The sequence below is a fragment of the Dysidea avara genome, chromosome 5, assembly GCF_963678975.1.
Source record: "Dysidea avara chromosome 5, odDysAvar1.4, whole genome shotgun sequence".
In the NCBI taxonomy this organism is placed as follows: domain Eukaryota; kingdom Metazoa; phylum Porifera; class Demospongiae; order Dictyoceratida; family Dysideidae; genus Dysidea; species Dysidea avara.
In genome coordinates, this window is record NC_089276.1 from 34,923,580 (window position 1) to 34,941,816 (window position 18,237).

Genomic DNA, 18,237 nt, shown 5'->3' on the forward strand with positions numbered 1-18,237 from the left:
ATTTTGATCCGTTCATCAAATGTTCACCAAATTTGATACTAGGATTTGCCTTTGGACCCCCTTTCTGTATGCAAAATTTCAAGGTGATCGGAGTACGAATTTGCATTTTATAGCAATTTTTGCAAGTGTGCAAAAAGACGAAGAAAATAACAAAGAAAAAACCCTGAAAGTTTGGCTGTTTGTATCTTGGAAATGGCTTGAGTGATTTCCTTCAAATTTGGAATGTGGACTTCCCTAGCTGGTGGGTAACTCTGCAGCAAATTTGGTTCCAATCAAATGAGGTATCACCAAGATACAAAGGTGTGAAAATGAAGTTTTCTTTCTTCATGTCAATATACCCATGCACGGTGTGGCATGCCGGCTTCTTGGGCCACATGACACACTATCGTGTGTCTTGATTATGAACTCTTGATATAATACATAAAACAGCATTAAATACAACAAAACACTCACAGGTGGCCGGATATAATTTTTTTTAAATCACCAAAACTCAAATTGTAGTCTCACTATCTCACTTCCTACCTCACTGACCAGTCGCAAGGTTAGATGCCAGCTAAAGTGATGTCAAACAATGAAAAAATCAAGTCTGTAGCCTTAGCCCTTATCGGGTTACACTAGTCTGAAGGCATCGGTTACTCAGTCAGTCAGTCAGTAAAAATTCTGTTTAATATTTTAAAAAAAAATCTGTAGCAACTTGTTGAAAGCATTTCGATCTGAAGGCTTTTTTGGGCTTAGTTTTACCTAGCTCATCGCTGTCAGGGAAAGTGAGGCTGGTTATTTGGTGAAGTTATTTTATAGGCCACACCCAAACCATTGTGGTCCGTACTATACAGTACTATCATATTGTATGATTATTTTCTGCTTCAATAATACAGCAGCTAACAAGAGAATCTGCTCTCCCCAACCACCTTGCTACAACATAACCTGTTTGTGCCCTTCCCCTTGTCAACTCCTGGATCAGCCCCTAATCTAATAATTGAAGTATATGAGTGAAGGTGAACATGAACATAGATTACTACAATACAAGTTTTAGCAGTTAACGCAGGGGACCAAAAAAAAAAAAAAAAGGTCAACAGCAATAATGGCTGTCCTTTACCAAGTGTATATACTATAAAGTATATAAAGATCCTTATTCAGATCCTCATCCATAGCTTCGTAGTTAAGCTACACTTCTTCATGAACACTGTGACTGCTTTATTAGAGTGGTTGGTGATTGACTGCTCTATTAGAGTATCTCAATCTTATATGCATTTTTAAAAAAGGGATGAAGGGGGAGGGGGGGGGGGGATCCCCCTGCCTGGATCTGCCACTGTAATGTGATGCATGGAGTAAATACAACAGGAAATGTGTAGACCAGCAATGGCATAACTTTGTGTATCATTGATCACACAAAATACTCACTAGTGTGGGACTAGTTTGAATTAAATAATTGTTGTTTTGTGTACTCAAGGCTCATCTGCCAAAAATTCTGAAGAGCAACATTCAAAGAAGATGAGTGTTAGTCAAGTTTCATTCACTACTTATATAGTAGAAGGTGTACAAATCAATTGTGGGTTTTAGTTTTACACATGTTACCAACTACAATCAACACATCATCAAACACACATGATCCACTTCATGTACTCAACACATAACTACTTTACCAGAAAACAATTGTAGATAAGAACTTAGCTAAACTTTCAATTTAGACTGGTCTAGGCATGAGTAAGCAGAAGTAGTCAGTTGTGTTACATAATCATGGTGAATTGAAGTGTTCCTAGTTGAGTTCATTAGGTAAACTAGCTATGTAGTCCCTTACAAACCACACAAGTCATTAAGAAAGATGGTAGATAAAATAGGCAAAAATGTACAATAACAGAACAGTCCTCACAAGAAAAGCAATTACAGACTTCAGATTAAGACTCCAAAGAAATGAGAACACAAAAGTAACTAACCTTTGATGATGACCATGGAAATAACACGTACAAGAGCAAAGATATAATCAGCTGATGTGTGTGTGCTAGTATTCAATAATTGTCTTGTACTGTTATTGTAAACTACAAAAAAATAATAAAAGTGTTAACATGTGACTTACTTTTGTGATTTACATATATACTGTAGTAGAATTATGATAGTGAAGGTGAACACAGATCATATTATCATGCAGTACAGTAGTGCTGTATATTAAGGACCATGGAGATTTTGGCTTTCTTGCCTAAAGACATGAACAAAAATGTCATTTCTTCATTATATTAATGTCTTCATAGTACTATACACAGTAATACAGAGCTGCCACACTTTGGTTGATTAGACAATACAAACAAAAGTTATGACTGTGAATGTAAGACCAGTGCCTGTATTTCATTTCAATGTAGTCACTTTACAAATTGATTAACATGCTGATTGGTGTGGAAACACCCTGGGGTGGTGTGCACTCAGCATATTCGAGCAGTGCACACCCCCGGGGTGCAATCACCACTTACCATGTATTTAGTATGTGTGCATACAAAATAGACATGACTATATAATGTTTTCCTAGCTATACACACCACCCTTCCACCGCATCTAGCTCTATTACCTACTTTTGCCTATATAGTTCTAACCACAGTAACATTTTCTACAGAGCCATAAAATGTACGCAACAACACCAAACAAACAAACACTCATGCAAATATCTACCACATAACATTGCACAATTACCATAAAATATACATAACAGCACAAAATACGAATAACTTTCATACAGATATCTATACACAAGTACTTTGGGGAAAGGGCAAAACTGAGGAAATTGTTGGAGTAGAGTGTAATAACTTTTGCACAAGCCACGCAGACAAGCATTGTGGATATGGCATAACTGGATTTACAGTTGACCATGAAGCAAATATGTCTTCCAATTAGTAGAAGATTGCAGCAACGCACCATATATGCATAGCAACACAACGTGATAGCAGCAACCAATGAGTAATCATATAAGTTAAATTTAGTTATAATTGTCTGTGAACACACCATGCACTATGACATGATCTCGTGATCTCAAACCTGTCAAGCCAGTTTATTACAATGAATCATTATGATGTCATTACGTCTCATGTATCCTACAAGATCGGTTCAAGTTTTACCTGAAACAAATGCATTGATTTCAGTGCTAGCACTGGGCTACTTTGCTAATGTACAATGCCACTCCAATGGACCTTACAGTCATCTCATGGATTCTGTGTTGCTGAATTTAATCAGTTTACCTGAAAAGCTAGTTTATCACTAAAGGATGCTGGCTTCATTTACTATGGTATGGTACGTAGGTTTGCACTGAATCCACTCTATGCCCACGTTAACTTCAATTTATTGTGTTGCAATAAATCTTCAGACTTATTATTCCAAAACTACTTATCATAAACTTTGCTAACACATTCCTTGGACACTGTAGTTGACATACTGCAGTCAGGCTAACAGTGTAGCTACTTTACCAGAGGAAGTAAGTTTGGTTGTATATTCTCCACATTTCAAATAAAACATTAACACTGATCATTTCCCACAGTGTCTAAGTATTGATGTCATGTTCCAACTCTGTCACTATCTCAATTGTGGGAATGTAAAACTGAATGACAAATTGGCCATAATTGAAACAGTTATGAAGGATTTAAGTTATAATATTATCCATATCTCACTAGCTATATAGTCCCTTACAATCCACACAAACAGATGGGACAAAAATAGGCAAAAAGTATAATAACAAGTACAAGGGAAAATTTGGACATAAGTTTGATTAGAGATCAAAGAAATAGAAAATAGTGGAGGCACGTAAGACACACTAGTAATCCCTACTTCATTGTACAACCATGACTCACATGCAGCAGAAGTAAGCGTGCTAGGTATGATAAAAGTTGGTCAGGCACAACAAAATGTTATACAACTAACTGTTGTACGATGAACGCGTGATTGTAATGGTTGCCTGTGACGGAGCTATGTCAGCCTCAACTTCTCTATATAGCTATGCAGCTACAGTAGATACCTTGGATTACAAAAATATCTAAAGCCAATTTTACACAACAAAAGGTAAATGCATAACATCTAAACCTGATCTGAAAACATGTGACTTATTATTGTTGAATTATACATGTGATACATGGATTAAAATACAATTATGGCAATGTCTAAACTGTGCAGACCAGCAATGGCATAAGTTTTAGTGTATTATTGATCACGGAAAACACTCACTAGTGTGGGAATAGTTTGAATTAAACATTGCATTGTGTATTCAAGGCTCATTGGAGCCTGCTAAAAATTCTGAAAAGCAGTGCAAGTTTCACTAGTCATGATACCTTAGTCAAGTTTCATTCACAACTTATATAGTAAAAGGTGTACAAATCAATTGTGGGTTTTAGTTTTCATGGTGACCATCCCACTACATTACTTACTCTATATCAAAACAATATTCTACAAACATCAATCTTGCCTCAACCACAACTATAAACACTACACAATAACAGAATCATTACAAGTACTACTATTGTAACTTGTGCACAAAATGATTGTGGGTTTAGGTTATAACACCACAACTATATGTGATTATCTCAACAAAATCTTGCTTAGTTGGCATAAGTGTACATCATCTACTTAAAAAAAGTAAAGCGATGCATGCTTTAAGACAAGTTTTAATTAAGTGATTACTTAGGAAGACAATTCTCAAATTTACATATTTCAGCCAGAAACAAGTTCACCCTGTAGAGAGATCAGCTAGATACAAGTCACCCCATAGAGAGATCAGCTACAAGAAATCACCTTGTAGAGAGTTCAGCTACAAAGAAACCACCATATAGGTACAAACAAATCATCTGTAGAGAGTTCAGCCAGAAACAAGTTCACCCTGTAGAGAGATCAGCTAGAAACAAGCCACCCAGTAGAGAGATCAGCTACAAATAAACCATCCTGTAGGGAGTTCAATTACAAACAGATAACCCTATAGAGATTTCAGCTAGAAACAAGTCACCATGTAGAGAGATCAGCTAGAAACAAGTCATCCAGAGATCAGCTAGAAACAAGTCACCCTGTAGAGAAGTCAGTTTGAAACAAGTCACCCTGTAGAGAGATCAGCTAGAAACAAGTCACCCTGTAGAGAGAACAGCTAGAAACAAGTCACCCTGTAGAGAGATCAGCTACAAAGAAACCATCCTGTAGAGAGTTCAGCTACAATCAAGTCACACTATAGATAGATCAGCTAGAAACAAATCATCTTGTAGAGAGTTCAGTTGCAAACAAATCACCCTGTAGAAAGTTCAGCCACCCTGTAGAGAGTTCAGCTTGAACAAGTCACGTTGTAGAGAGTTCAGCTACAAAGAAACCACTATGTAGAGAGTTCAGCTGAAAACAAATCACCCTGTAGAAAGTTCAGCTAGAAACAAATCATCCTGTAGAGGGTTCAGCTAGAAACAAATCACCCTGAAAAGAGTTCAGCTACAAACAATGAGAGTTTCAGCAACAGTTCAGTTATCTTATTAACTACAGTATGTGATAAACATCATTCAATGTTAAATATACAAATATTTCATCAGACGAAAGCTATGCACACAATTACTTTCTTTGTTCCACAATTCCTGCAGTAAAGAAAAAAAAAACAAGTTAAAAGGAAGCATCAAAGCCATATGGCCAGCTTTGTGGCTTGCAATACAAAAAGAAGTGATATCTAAACCAAAACAGCCAAGCTGTTAAAAAAGAGTGCGGCCTCCTAAAAAGGCCAAGGTGAAAAAAGATGTGAAATCCAAGGAAGAAATGGCTGTGATGGTAGGTTAATGGCAAAAATTGTAATTACGACAATTCAGGTGAATTTGGTGCCGAATCCTAGTGGAGGAGGCAACGCAAATTCACCTGAATTGTCGTAATTAAAATTTTGCCATTAACCTACCATCACAGCCATTTCTTGGCCGCCACCTTGGATTTCACATCTTTTTTCACCTTGGCCTTTTTAGGGGCCGCACTCTTTTTTTACAGCTTGGCTGTTTTGGTTTATATTATTTATAGTCAAAGTTTTCACCATACATTATAGGAACATTATAGGAAGCCATAAAATAATATAGCCTATTAACCTTTCCTGAACTGTTGGTGGAAGCACGTGTTTGCTCTTGACATCTTTGTTGTCATCACCAACCATCTTGGTTGGTTGAAACGTTGAGAAAATATCCTCTTTCATTTTTAGATGTTTTCTCAGAGTTCAGCTCAACTTGTTCGCGGTCTGACCCACACAGCTAGAACAAGCCAGCTACAAGGCTCTGGCCTACACAAGCATGGTATACAATCCCAGGAAGCTACTATGGCATGGGAGATTCCTGTCTAAAATTACGACGGTAGTTATATAGCCGTTTACAATAACTTAGAGCTATACACGAACTTACCCAGCAATTTTCTGGAAGAATAGTGTGATGCATTCAGTGCCGTCAGGCTTCATGTCCATTCCGAGGCATACATTCAGCAACAACTCACAGCTGATTCGGCTCCACTTGTCATGCACAGATTTTGACTAGACTAGTTATATCACCAAACCAATGCTTCAGCAAGAACAGTTAAGACTGTAGCCTCGACTTTGCCGGTTCTTATTTACGTGAAACATCACGTGAGATATCACGTGAGTCCTTGTGGGAATTTGAACATTATTTTCAGTTTGAATGAATTTTCTCTTAGCAGGTCACTTTTAGTAGCACTTCTAAACACTGAACTTGGAAGCTTTTGCTACTAATTTAGCTAGCTAATATGTTGCTGAAGCTGTTATTATGCATGCATGCATGCAGTGTCTCCTATGTAATATAATACCTAACTGTATGTTCTCTATTCAACAAAAAGTAGTGTTATCCTGTGCCAAAAACAGCCCAGCTGTAAAAAAAGGCGAGGCCAAGAATGCACAAGTACATGTTCATGGAGTAACCAAAAGACATGATATCAAAATCTGGCCAAGAAAGCATTTACTGTATAGGCACTTTTGTGCATTCATTTTCTATATGCTTCACATTATCACATCCAGCTAGCTGTACATGTGTGCTTGCAATATAAACAATATTGCTGAGATGATAAAAGATATTACACTGCATTGTCACCAAAATTAATTTAACTAAAAATTTACAATTGGTTTCTACTTGGCCATCTTTTTGCACTGTATATTAAAATAAAAAGATGGCCAAGTAGAAACTAATTGTAAATTTTTAGTTAAATTAATTTTGGTAACAATGCAGTGTAATATCTTTTATCATCTCAGTAGTATTGTTTATATTGCAAGCACACATGTACAGCTAGCTGGATGTGATAATGTGAAGCATATAGAAAATGAATGCACAAAAGTGCCTATACTGTAAATGCTTTCTTGGCCAGATTTTGATATCATGTCTTTTGGTTACTCCATGAACATGTACTTGTGCATTCTTGGCATCGCCTTTTTTTGCAGCTGGGCTGTTTTTGGTACATAATATTATCCACATCTAGTTTGCTATGTAGTCGACAAATTGTCTTTACAACAATAATGAAGCTAGTGAAACTTCCACTGAGCTACATTTAAAAAGGGGTTTCTGTTGAAGCCACAGAAACCCACCTAGATCCGCCACTGGGCACATACACCTGAAGATATACTAGTGGACATTTAATCCCTACTTCAGTTTACAACTGTGACTCATACGCAAAAGTAAGTGTGCAAGGTATGATAAAAGTTGATCAAGGTACAACAACAATGTTATATGGCTACCTGTTGTATGATGAATGTGTAATTGTAATGGACGTCTGTGACAGAGCTAGGTCAGCCCTAACCTCACTATATTTGCAGCTACAGTGGTGTGCAAACTTATTCTGGTAGAGATTAGAACCTTGTAGGCCATTCTTTCTTCTCCAGCAGTGTGCTCATTCCTCAAGTGTTTTGACCTACAAACCACAAAAATTCACAAGTCGAGAATATTCATGAGCAAATATATTTCATATTATTTAATTTTGGTGGTTGAGGCAGCCACAAAATATTCTTACTGTTGAATATTTCCCGATCTATGGTATTCTTTGTTGACAATCATGGAAGTGACTCTGATTACTATATAGTAACATAGACAGCCAATTTTCCACAAGAGTCACAGGCCTTTGCAAAAATTCTTTAAAATATGAACAGTGTTTTTACTGTACGTGTTGTACTGTCAGTCTGAGGAAAACAATGGTAACTGAAAATAGCACTCATCCAGAGTTTGGGGTAATTACTTCAAAAAAGTAACTAGTTACTAGTTAATTTTATCCCATGTAATTTAGTTACAGTTTAAAAATTTAACTAAGTATCTAGTTACTAGTTACTTTCATATATAAGTCATGCTTGTTTGTTGGCTTTTGTAATATGTTTATTTTGCCCAGAGCAAGGGAGAAGATAACTATATATAATAATTATATGCACACTTTCTGAAATAACAATTCTGTAGCCATTTCAGCTCAGTTTCAACTGTTACGCCTATATACTAAAGCTGAATCATGAAGGTCAGCACTTAGAAAGTGTTTACTTAATGTGACTGTAGCACAAACAATTGAGCTTTTAAAGCATAATTACCTTAATGTGACTGTAGCACAAACAATTGAGCTTTTAAAGCATAATTACCTATAGTTACAATGTAACCATTGTAACTTAGTTACTATTGTAACTAAGTTACTTTTCAGGCAGTTGTAACTAGTTACAAAGCAGCTAACTAGTTATATTACTAGTTACTTTATAAAGTAACTAGTTACGTAACTTAGTTACTCCCAAATCTGCACTTATTACACTCGGAACAAACCATGTTTGTGTGCCATAGCTATCTTGTTATATTGTTATTGTAAACTACAAAGGTAATAACAAGAGTTGATAATAGCATAAGGTCTAAACTTAAAATTTATGCGACTGGGCCTGCAAAAATAGGGCATGTGGGCACATGATTTTTACCTACCTTTTCAAACTTTCATTGCTCATAACGTTTTGTACCATCATGCTATGGCAATGCAATTTTCAGCTCTTAGTAAGCATTTAATTGGCTTTATGATGCAAGTTACAGAATGTAAATATTCTATTCCAGTACTAAGATATTACCAGTAAAGTGACAGGATGTAGTTTGTGCCCACATGCCCTGTTTTCGCAGGCCCGGTCACAAATTGAAAAACATGTGGCTTATTATTGTGATGAATTTTGGGAGTGAAGGTAAACACAGATCATAGTATAATGTTTTTCCAGTAAGATGTGACACATGGATCAAAATTCAATGACTTAACTGTGCAGACCAGCAATGAAATAACTATTTGTGCATCACTTATCACACAAAAAACTCACTAGTGTGGGAAAAAATATTGTATTGTGTATTTAAGACTCATTGAAGCCTGCCAAAAATTCTGTACATTGGAGAGCTACAATACACAATGCATTGAAGGAATTGTTTGGAAAGTTTCATTCATTAATTATACCGTAGAGTCGGGTTGTTAAGCACATGCATCTGTTAAGCACATATCACTTGTTAAGCGCATACACATTTCTTGTAATTAACCATGGATGATAGGCGCATATGGGCTAATGCAACGATAAAGCTACACACAGCAAGAAATGTCAGGAAAAGCTAAGAGTATTGAAAACTTTATGTCTCCTCAAGCGCTTACGTCTCCCTTGGGGTCTCCCTTCGCTATGTATACAGCAAATCAGTCATCTGGATAGTGATAATCACAAAGGATTTCACCCAGAAATGGGAGTCAAATATCGTGGTGACTATTAACTACTCTCACAACGTGATGATTCCATGTTACACTCACCAAAATTATTTATTAGGCGTATGCACCTAACAGATAGTATGACTTTTACAGAAAGTTTTCTCCAAAAATTATAAGCGCAAGCGCTTAACAACCCGACTTTACGATATAGTAGAAGGTGTACAAATCAATTGTGGGTTTTAGTTTTACACATGTTAACAACTACAATCAACACATCATCAAACACACATGATCCACTTCATGTACTCAACACAGCGTTGAAACCGCGTCGGGTCATCCGGGTCACATTTTCTCCGGGTCATCCGGGTCTGACCCGGTTTACAATTTATCCGGGTCTGACCCGGATTGGATCACGTGAGAAACGAAATTGTTCGTTTGACGACGTGGAACTTATAAACGCTATCGTGTAGCTCTTTCGTGAGCCACGCCCACTTATTGCATTACCAACATATGCTCAGCCACGCCCATTTGTTAGTAAGTGCAGTATGTAGCACGAAACTGAGGGTATCTATGGTGAGGGGTAGCTATTGTCAGTAGGTGAAGACCTTTTTTTTGGTCTTCAACCTACAGCTAGGCTGAAGTTGCAATATTTACTCAACACGAATCGAACGTTCAAAATGTAGACTCGTTCGCTCGCTTGAGACTAGCCGAAACACGTCTCGGCTTTAATTAATCCGGGTCACATCCGGGTCAATCCGGGTCACATCCAGGTCAAATCCGGGTCTGACCCGGATTACTATCCAGGTCAGTGGGTCATCCGGGTCAGCAGTAGTGACCCGGTTTCAACGTTGACTCAACACATAACTACTTTACCAGAGAACAATTGTGGGTAAGAACTGAGTATGTGTAGCTTAACTTTCAATCATCTAGACTGGTCAAGACATGAATAAGCAAACAGATCAGTTTGGTTGCATAATATTTGTGAATTGAAGTATTCCCAGTTGAGTTCATGTGGTGCACATGATGCTGAAATCCCATAATTGATAGCTAACATTAATACATCATAGCTAGGAAGTTCTCACAGCTATAGCAAATGATAAGCTGTTATTCTATAATACATAAATGATTGGTCAAAAGCTGCAGCTAGACATGTACTTGAAAGTAGCAATTTGATGAATGCATGTATGGCCAAGAAAGCCCAAAACTTTATGATCCTTAATACACAGTACTATCATACTGTATGATACACTGTTATAGTAAACTACATACATACTGAATTAGGTTATAGTTGAAGAGACATGTGACATATTATTGTGATCTGTGTAATTGGATTACAAGAATATAGGTGAACACAGACCAGGCATTATGCATAGGAAAATGTCTAGAATGTGTGGACCATAACATTTTGTGTATCATCCATCAATCACACAAAACACTCACTAGTGTGGGACTAGTTTGAATTAAATATTGTATTGTGTATTTGAGCCTGCCAAAAATTCTGCAGAGCAAGAACCTTCCTCTTTAAGACTGTTAGTCAAGTTTCATTCACTACTTATGTAGTAGAAAGTATACAAATCAATTGTGGGTTTTGGTTTTCATAGTGATCATCCCACCACATTACTTGTTCTATACCAAAACAACATTCTACAAACGTCAGTCTTGTCTCAACCACAATTATAAACACCACATAATAACAGAATCACTACAAGTACCTCTTGATATTTTATTATCACACGCACTAGCTATATTTCCATATTTACACAATTATCTATGCAAGTATACAGAATTTTTAACCAGAGTAGGGATGATAGCACATCGATAAAAAGTACTGAAACAAGCTGGAGTAATGCATGATATTAAATCACAGTAAAACAATAAGAAGTGTTATATCCCTACTGTGCATTTCCGTTTGGTATCTTGAGCACAGTAGGGATACAACACTTCTTATTTTTTTACTGTGATTTAATAATGTGCGCTACTCCAGCTTGTTGTTTCAGTACTTTTAATTGATGTGATATGGTCCCTTCTCTAGTTTGAAAATTTCAAATTTTTTGTACACTTGTTTGTTAACTTTTTTTTTGTAAAAAAATAATTATGACTGGTCAACCCACACATACCACATCCAGAGAAGATATGGTGCATGCACCTCAGTTATCAATTATTGTCTGAAAAGTGACGTATCCATTACGCTTCATTGTCAGCTATGTTTAACCTGTTAACATCATTACGAATCAAGAAGGGTTGGAAAAGCACCTCTGTAATCACTATGAAAAATACTGACGATTTCCATTATGAAGGGAAACTATCTCGTACTACCGACAAATTGACACTTTTCACTATCAGAAAAGATGAATGGGACACAAAGGAGGACACTGGTAAGTCCATGAAGAATACAATGTACGTACTGCAGTATGCCATAAGGCATGAAATGACATTGAACAGCAAAAATCAAGCCCATAGCCTTAGTCTCAGCTAGTTACTGAATGTGTGGGCACCTAAAGTCCCACCTGGACCTTCACCCACTGTGTGAGATGTGGGCAGTTAGCATTTGTAACAAACACACACACATACAGACACACAAAAACGAATATACTGTCTAACCTCAGTCGTAAACTGTTGTAATCTGTGATCAGTCCCTCCTCTGAGATATACAGGTCACACACAAGTCACTTGACGGACACACCATCCCACAGGTCACACCAACATGATTGTCACACAACATGGCCTTGGATGAGCCATACTAGTTCTTAGTAGCTATACTACCTGAAAGACACAATATTAATACAATGACATGATATATGCTAACTGTGTGGAAGAACAAGATGTGTCCATGCACTATATACATAAAGACACACAATAATACTATCTGTACATTTAAACATCTTTGAAGCATGCAATAGTACAGGACTTGGTCAACTATTGTATTGTGTGAATAAAGGATCATTGGAGCCTGGTATAAATCTATATGGCTGGAGACAGAAAACAATAGTACATTTTGTTAATGCTTAATAACTATTTACACATGTAGAAAATGATTGTGGGTTTTAGTTTTCATAATGATCATCCCACCATATAGCTTGCAAAACAACATTCTACAAGTTTGTCTTGTATACACCACACAACAACTAGGAGTGCTAGTATATCGTATTTATCATAAAGACGCTCCGGTGCTTCTTATAATCCACTCATGAAAAAGCTAAAATTTTTGGTGCTCCTTGTAACAGTTGCTGTTAACCTCTTTTTGACAATAGTGCTCTGCGATATACCAGTGATACTGTTTATCGTGATAAAATATCATGACCGATCATCATACAGTGAAAGCCTTTGATAACCGACATATTGAAATACCGGTTTATTGATGAATACCAGTATAGGATTGCTTTAACCCAGCCTTTGGTGTTTAATTACAGAATTTGTTAATGGTTTAGCAAACACGCCCTAAACAAAAACTTGAGGTTGTCACATTACAACACATGCCTACTTGTACTGAACTATATATATATTTTTTGTTTTTGGGATGCAATACTGCTTCATACTAGGCCCAAGAAATGATACTATAGTTACAATAACTAGCTAACTATATATTGATATACCGCGATATTTTCCTGTTACTACAGGTATATATATATACCGTGTATTCAAATTTCAATACTGCCGAGCACTATTTGACAAGTTATGGGTTTCATCATTGCACTAAATATTGTTCTACAGATTAAGCTTTCATGATCTTGTACAAGACCTTGTGTATAAAGATAGTGCTCCCTAGCTTTTGTTTATTTAGTTTAATATGGACAATTTTGATGGGCAAGAAAGCCCAAAACTTTATGATCCTTAATACACAGTACTATCATACTGTATGATACACTGTTATAGTAAACTACATACATACTGAATTAAGTTATAGTTGAAGAGACATGTGACTTATTATTGTGATCTGTGTAATTGGATTACGAGAGTGTAGGTGAACACAGACCAGCTGCAGGGTTATACCAGTTACATGTGCATAGGTAAATGCCTAACTTAGACCAGCAAAGACATAACATTTTGTGTATCATTGATAACACAAAAAACTCACAAGTGTGGGACTAGTTTGAATTAAACATTGTATTGTGTATTCAAGGCTCATTGGAGCCTGCCAAAAATTCTAATCCAAAAAGTACAGTGCTGCCAATAAGAAAACTTGCTAGTAAAGTTTTATCCACTACTTATATAGTAGAAGGTGTACAAATCAATTGTGGGTTTTAGTTTTCATAGTGATCATCCCACCACATTACTTGTCCTATATCAAAACAATATTCTATAAATATCAATCTTGTCTTAACCACAACTATAAACACCACACAATAACAGAATCACTATGAATAGCTCCTGAAATTTGTTATCACACACACTAACTGTATTTCCATATTTACAAAATTATCATAACACTTCTATACAGGATGGGTAATATTGATTTTTATCACATGATTATTATCATTAATAATTGATTAATTACCCATTACTACTTCTTTACAACACTACATATCAACATATTACACCACAACCAAGTCAGTATGAAGTTGTTTCGTGACTACCACACTCATTGTTCTAATTGAAATGCTTCACACTTCCTGATAACATGTGAGGCAACAATAAGAACAGCTGATAAAATATCTGTGGTCATCTTTGATAGCTAGATCAATTTCAGTGTTATTTACAGGTGAAGCAATTTTACTAATTCCACTCTTCATGGGTTACAAGTTACCTACATATTGTAAATAGACTCATCCACACACAAGTCACTTGTTCACATTGAAAATGTCTAAAATGAGTGCACCAGCAAAAGACATAACTTTTTGTGTATCGTCAAGAGTTTATAATATAAAATAGTCAGGATATTATTGATCATACAAAACACTCACTAGTGTGGGACTAGTTTGAATTAAACATTGTATTGTGTATTGGAGGTTCATTGGAGCCTGCCAAAAATTCTGAAATTCTTTAGACAACTAGTAAAGGTATACTGATCAACGCATCATTAAACACACATAACACTGCCCTATCAATGGTATTTAATGGTTTATTTTTATTGTGTAATAATCCACTAAATTAAATTATATTTGGGTGGTACCAATACATCTCCACCAAATTTCATGCTTTTATCACAAAGTGAACGTTCCTCTTTATTTTTGAGGCTTAACCGTTGCACTATCAAGAGTTTGTAGTATAGATCAAATATTCTTCCTATTATGCTAACAATATGTTCAATGCTTTCAGGAACCTATTATGTTCATAATTATACCAGCATAATTGGTGGGTTCCTATGGGCGTGGTCGCAAACCTATCGTGAACCGGATCGCAATCATGAAGTTGCAGATATCTAGCAAGTGCACGTCTCGTAGTAGCGCCAGACTGAAGCACTTCTGAATCCAGCTCTGAAATAATTCTATGGCATCTAAACATGCTGCTGAAAGAAAGTATTGATATGGAAAATTAACACCTCGATATGGTTTTGTTGGATGAAGAAGAAGACAAGCAGCCTGATTGAAGATAAAAGAAAAAGCAAGGCACAGAGGACCTACACTCGTCAGAACCTCAAAGGGCACATCCCACTGGTGAGTTTGTTATTGTGATGTAAAATGGTAACCATACGCTGCTTCGTTTGGCCTCTTGCCTTGCGACTGTGGTCAGTGAGGCAGTCAGGCAGTCAGTGAGACTAAAATTCAAGTTTTGGTAATTTAAAAAAAATTCTATATCTGGCCACCTGTAAGTGTTTAGCTATATTTAACGAAGTTGCTATTGTTCCGGCAGCCGGAAATATTTTGTCAGTGCTATTGTTCCAGCAGTCCATTAGATTTCTCACTATCAAGCATACTAGTTGTATGCTATTCCCTGAGTATTCGACTTTAGGGCACACATCTAGTAGGTTCACATCACCCAAAAACCAACGATGAGGCAGTATTGGTTAGGTAAAACTAAGCCCAAACAAGCTTTAAAATTGACCTGAAATGTTTTCAACAAGTTGCTATGGAATTTTAAAAAAGAATTAATAGAATTAAAAAAAATTTAATGGAATTTTCTACTGACTGACTCCTGATTCCTTCAGACAAGTGTAACTCGATAACGGCTAAGGCTACTTACTGGCTAGATTTTTTTCATTGTTCGACGTCACTTTGGCCTGAGAGCTGCCTTTTGGCATACCACAGTACATACAATGCATTCATGGACTTACCAGTATCCCCCTTTGTGTCCCATTCATCTTTACTGACAGCTAAAAGTGTCGATTGGGCAGTAGCACGTAATGGTTTCCCTTCGTAATGGAAATTGTCCATATTTTTCATAGTGGTTACTTTGATTGCAGAGGTGCTTTTTGATCAGTTCTTGATTCGTACTGCTATGTAATGGGTTAAGCATAGCCAACAGGATATTTTGCTTTTCAGACCATAAAATATCAATTACAATATCATTGATCACACAAAACACTCACTATTGTGGGACCAATTTGAAATAAACATTGTATTGTGTATTCAAGGCTCATTGGAGCCTGCCAAAAATTCTGAATGTTCGAAGAATAGTTGAGAACTGTTAGTCAAGCTTCATTCACTGCTTATATAGTAGACAATGTACAAATCGATTGTGGGTTTTAGTTTTCATAGTGATCATCCCACCACAATACTTGTTCTATATCAAAACAACATTCTACAATTAGTCTTGCCTCAACCATAACTATAAACACCACACAATAACAGAATCACTACAAGTACCTCTTGATATTTTATTATCACAAACACACTAGCTGTATTTCCATATTTGCCAACATATTACACCACAACCAAGTCAGTATGAAGTTGTTTTGTGATTACCACACTCATTATTCAATTGAACTACTTTACTCTACAGTGGTATCAGAGTAAAAGTAAAAGTAGTAAGGCTCAGTCTGGGGGCATACCTCCAAATCCCACAATACATTACACACTGGGCAAAGCAATGAACCAGTGGAAGAATTTGTGAGAAGGTGGTTATGTGCACTGCAGCTAGAGCCATGACAACAAGGTGGAGTATTCCTTTGAGGTATGTGAGCATTAAATCACAGGCCATTCTTGTGGGTACCACCACGTAATGTTATTGGCTTTTCAAAAGTACATGAACTCACTGCATTTTACATGATCTTGGGGCCATGTCATTTTCACTGGTAATGTATCACTAATCTTCAAAATATTTTGACATGCACAGTCAATAGTTAGCATTAATGCATCATAGCTAAGAAGTTTTCAACTGCTAAAATTATTCTATATGCACACACCATAAATCAACTACTGTAGCTGTGCATGCCAAATACTTGAAAACAGCAACTGACAAATGCACATACAATCCATCACAGATTGTTTACTGCATGGACAAGCTATACAAGATAAGGCCTGTTTGGGTGTTAGGCATTCCCTTGACACCAAAATAGAGACTTGTTATGATATTTTCAGAACAACAGCAACATTTGTACAGTGTCTATGCTGTCTTTTACCAGACTACAACAAAATCAGGTTTAGATTACAACAATATTATTATCATCACAGGACCAACAAACACACATACAAATTATACAGAGTGCACACACACACACAGCATGTTCTTGCCTACCTAATGAACTAGTACCAGGACACATGCCCATTACTTAGGCACAGTAAGTCAGCATAGACAAATCCACCTGGGGGTAGGACTACTATGTGGGTACTCGAATGCCCACTAGGACCTTCACCCCTGTTGTATGAGGCATTGTAGCATGCGTACAAAATGATTGTGGGTTTAAGTTTTAACACTACAATTACATGTGACCATCTCATCAAAAACCTACTTATTTGGCATAAGCATTTTACTAATACAAATTTTTAAACAAAAGTAGCAGGTGAACTTATACAGGCTTAAAAGAAGTGAGTTATCACCGAGTCATTACTTAGGAAGACAACTCTCAAATCTATACCATCTTATTCACCTGTTCATGGAGAGTTTAAACATCTTTGTTTTGTTTTCTGTAAAACCAAGGGTCATGTGTGTTAATTTAGGATGCAGTAAATGTATGCAAAATTATTCATTGTAAATGCCTTCATAGTTGTACACACAGGTAAATACAGGGCTACAACCATACCTTAATCAATTTGCTAACATGCTGAGTACGTTATGCCAAATTCCAATTTTGTAGAACAATGCAAATAAACGTTATGTCAGTGTAAGTGCCTGTAGTTTATTATCAATATAGTCACTGTACAAATTGATTTCTTTATCTTCTAACTGTCTGGTGTTATAATTCCAAAATTACTAATCACAAAATTTGATAACCCATTCCTTGGACACTGCAGATAATACTGAGATAATAAAAGAATTGGAAATTGTGGGAACTAGATGGGGATGATCTCATATGATCAACAAATCAACCAGTTTACATAATCATATAATATGGTGGTAGTACTGTATGTATATGTTAAAGCATAGCCGCGAGTGCTATATGAAAAATAAACATGAGGCGCGCGGCCAAGATGCTAATAAAGCACGAGGTGAAGCCGAGTGCTTTATTAGCATCGAGGCCAAGTACCGAGTGCTTTATTTTCATATAGC

General features: G+C 36.5%; 1 long non-coding RNA gene across 1 annotated transcript in view; it reads right to left on the reverse strand.

The window, feature by feature from the left end:
• Positions 1-12,256: 12,256 nt before the first annotated feature.
• Positions 12,257-18,237, reverse strand: part of LOC136256640 (uncharacterized) — a 29,514-nt gene continuing 23,533 nt past the window's right edge. Inside the window, exon 4 of the long non-coding RNA XR_010701577.1 lies at positions 12,257-12,414. This is a non-coding gene — a long non-coding RNA (uncharacterized lncRNA). The remainder of the gene's footprint in view (positions 12,415-18,237) is intronic.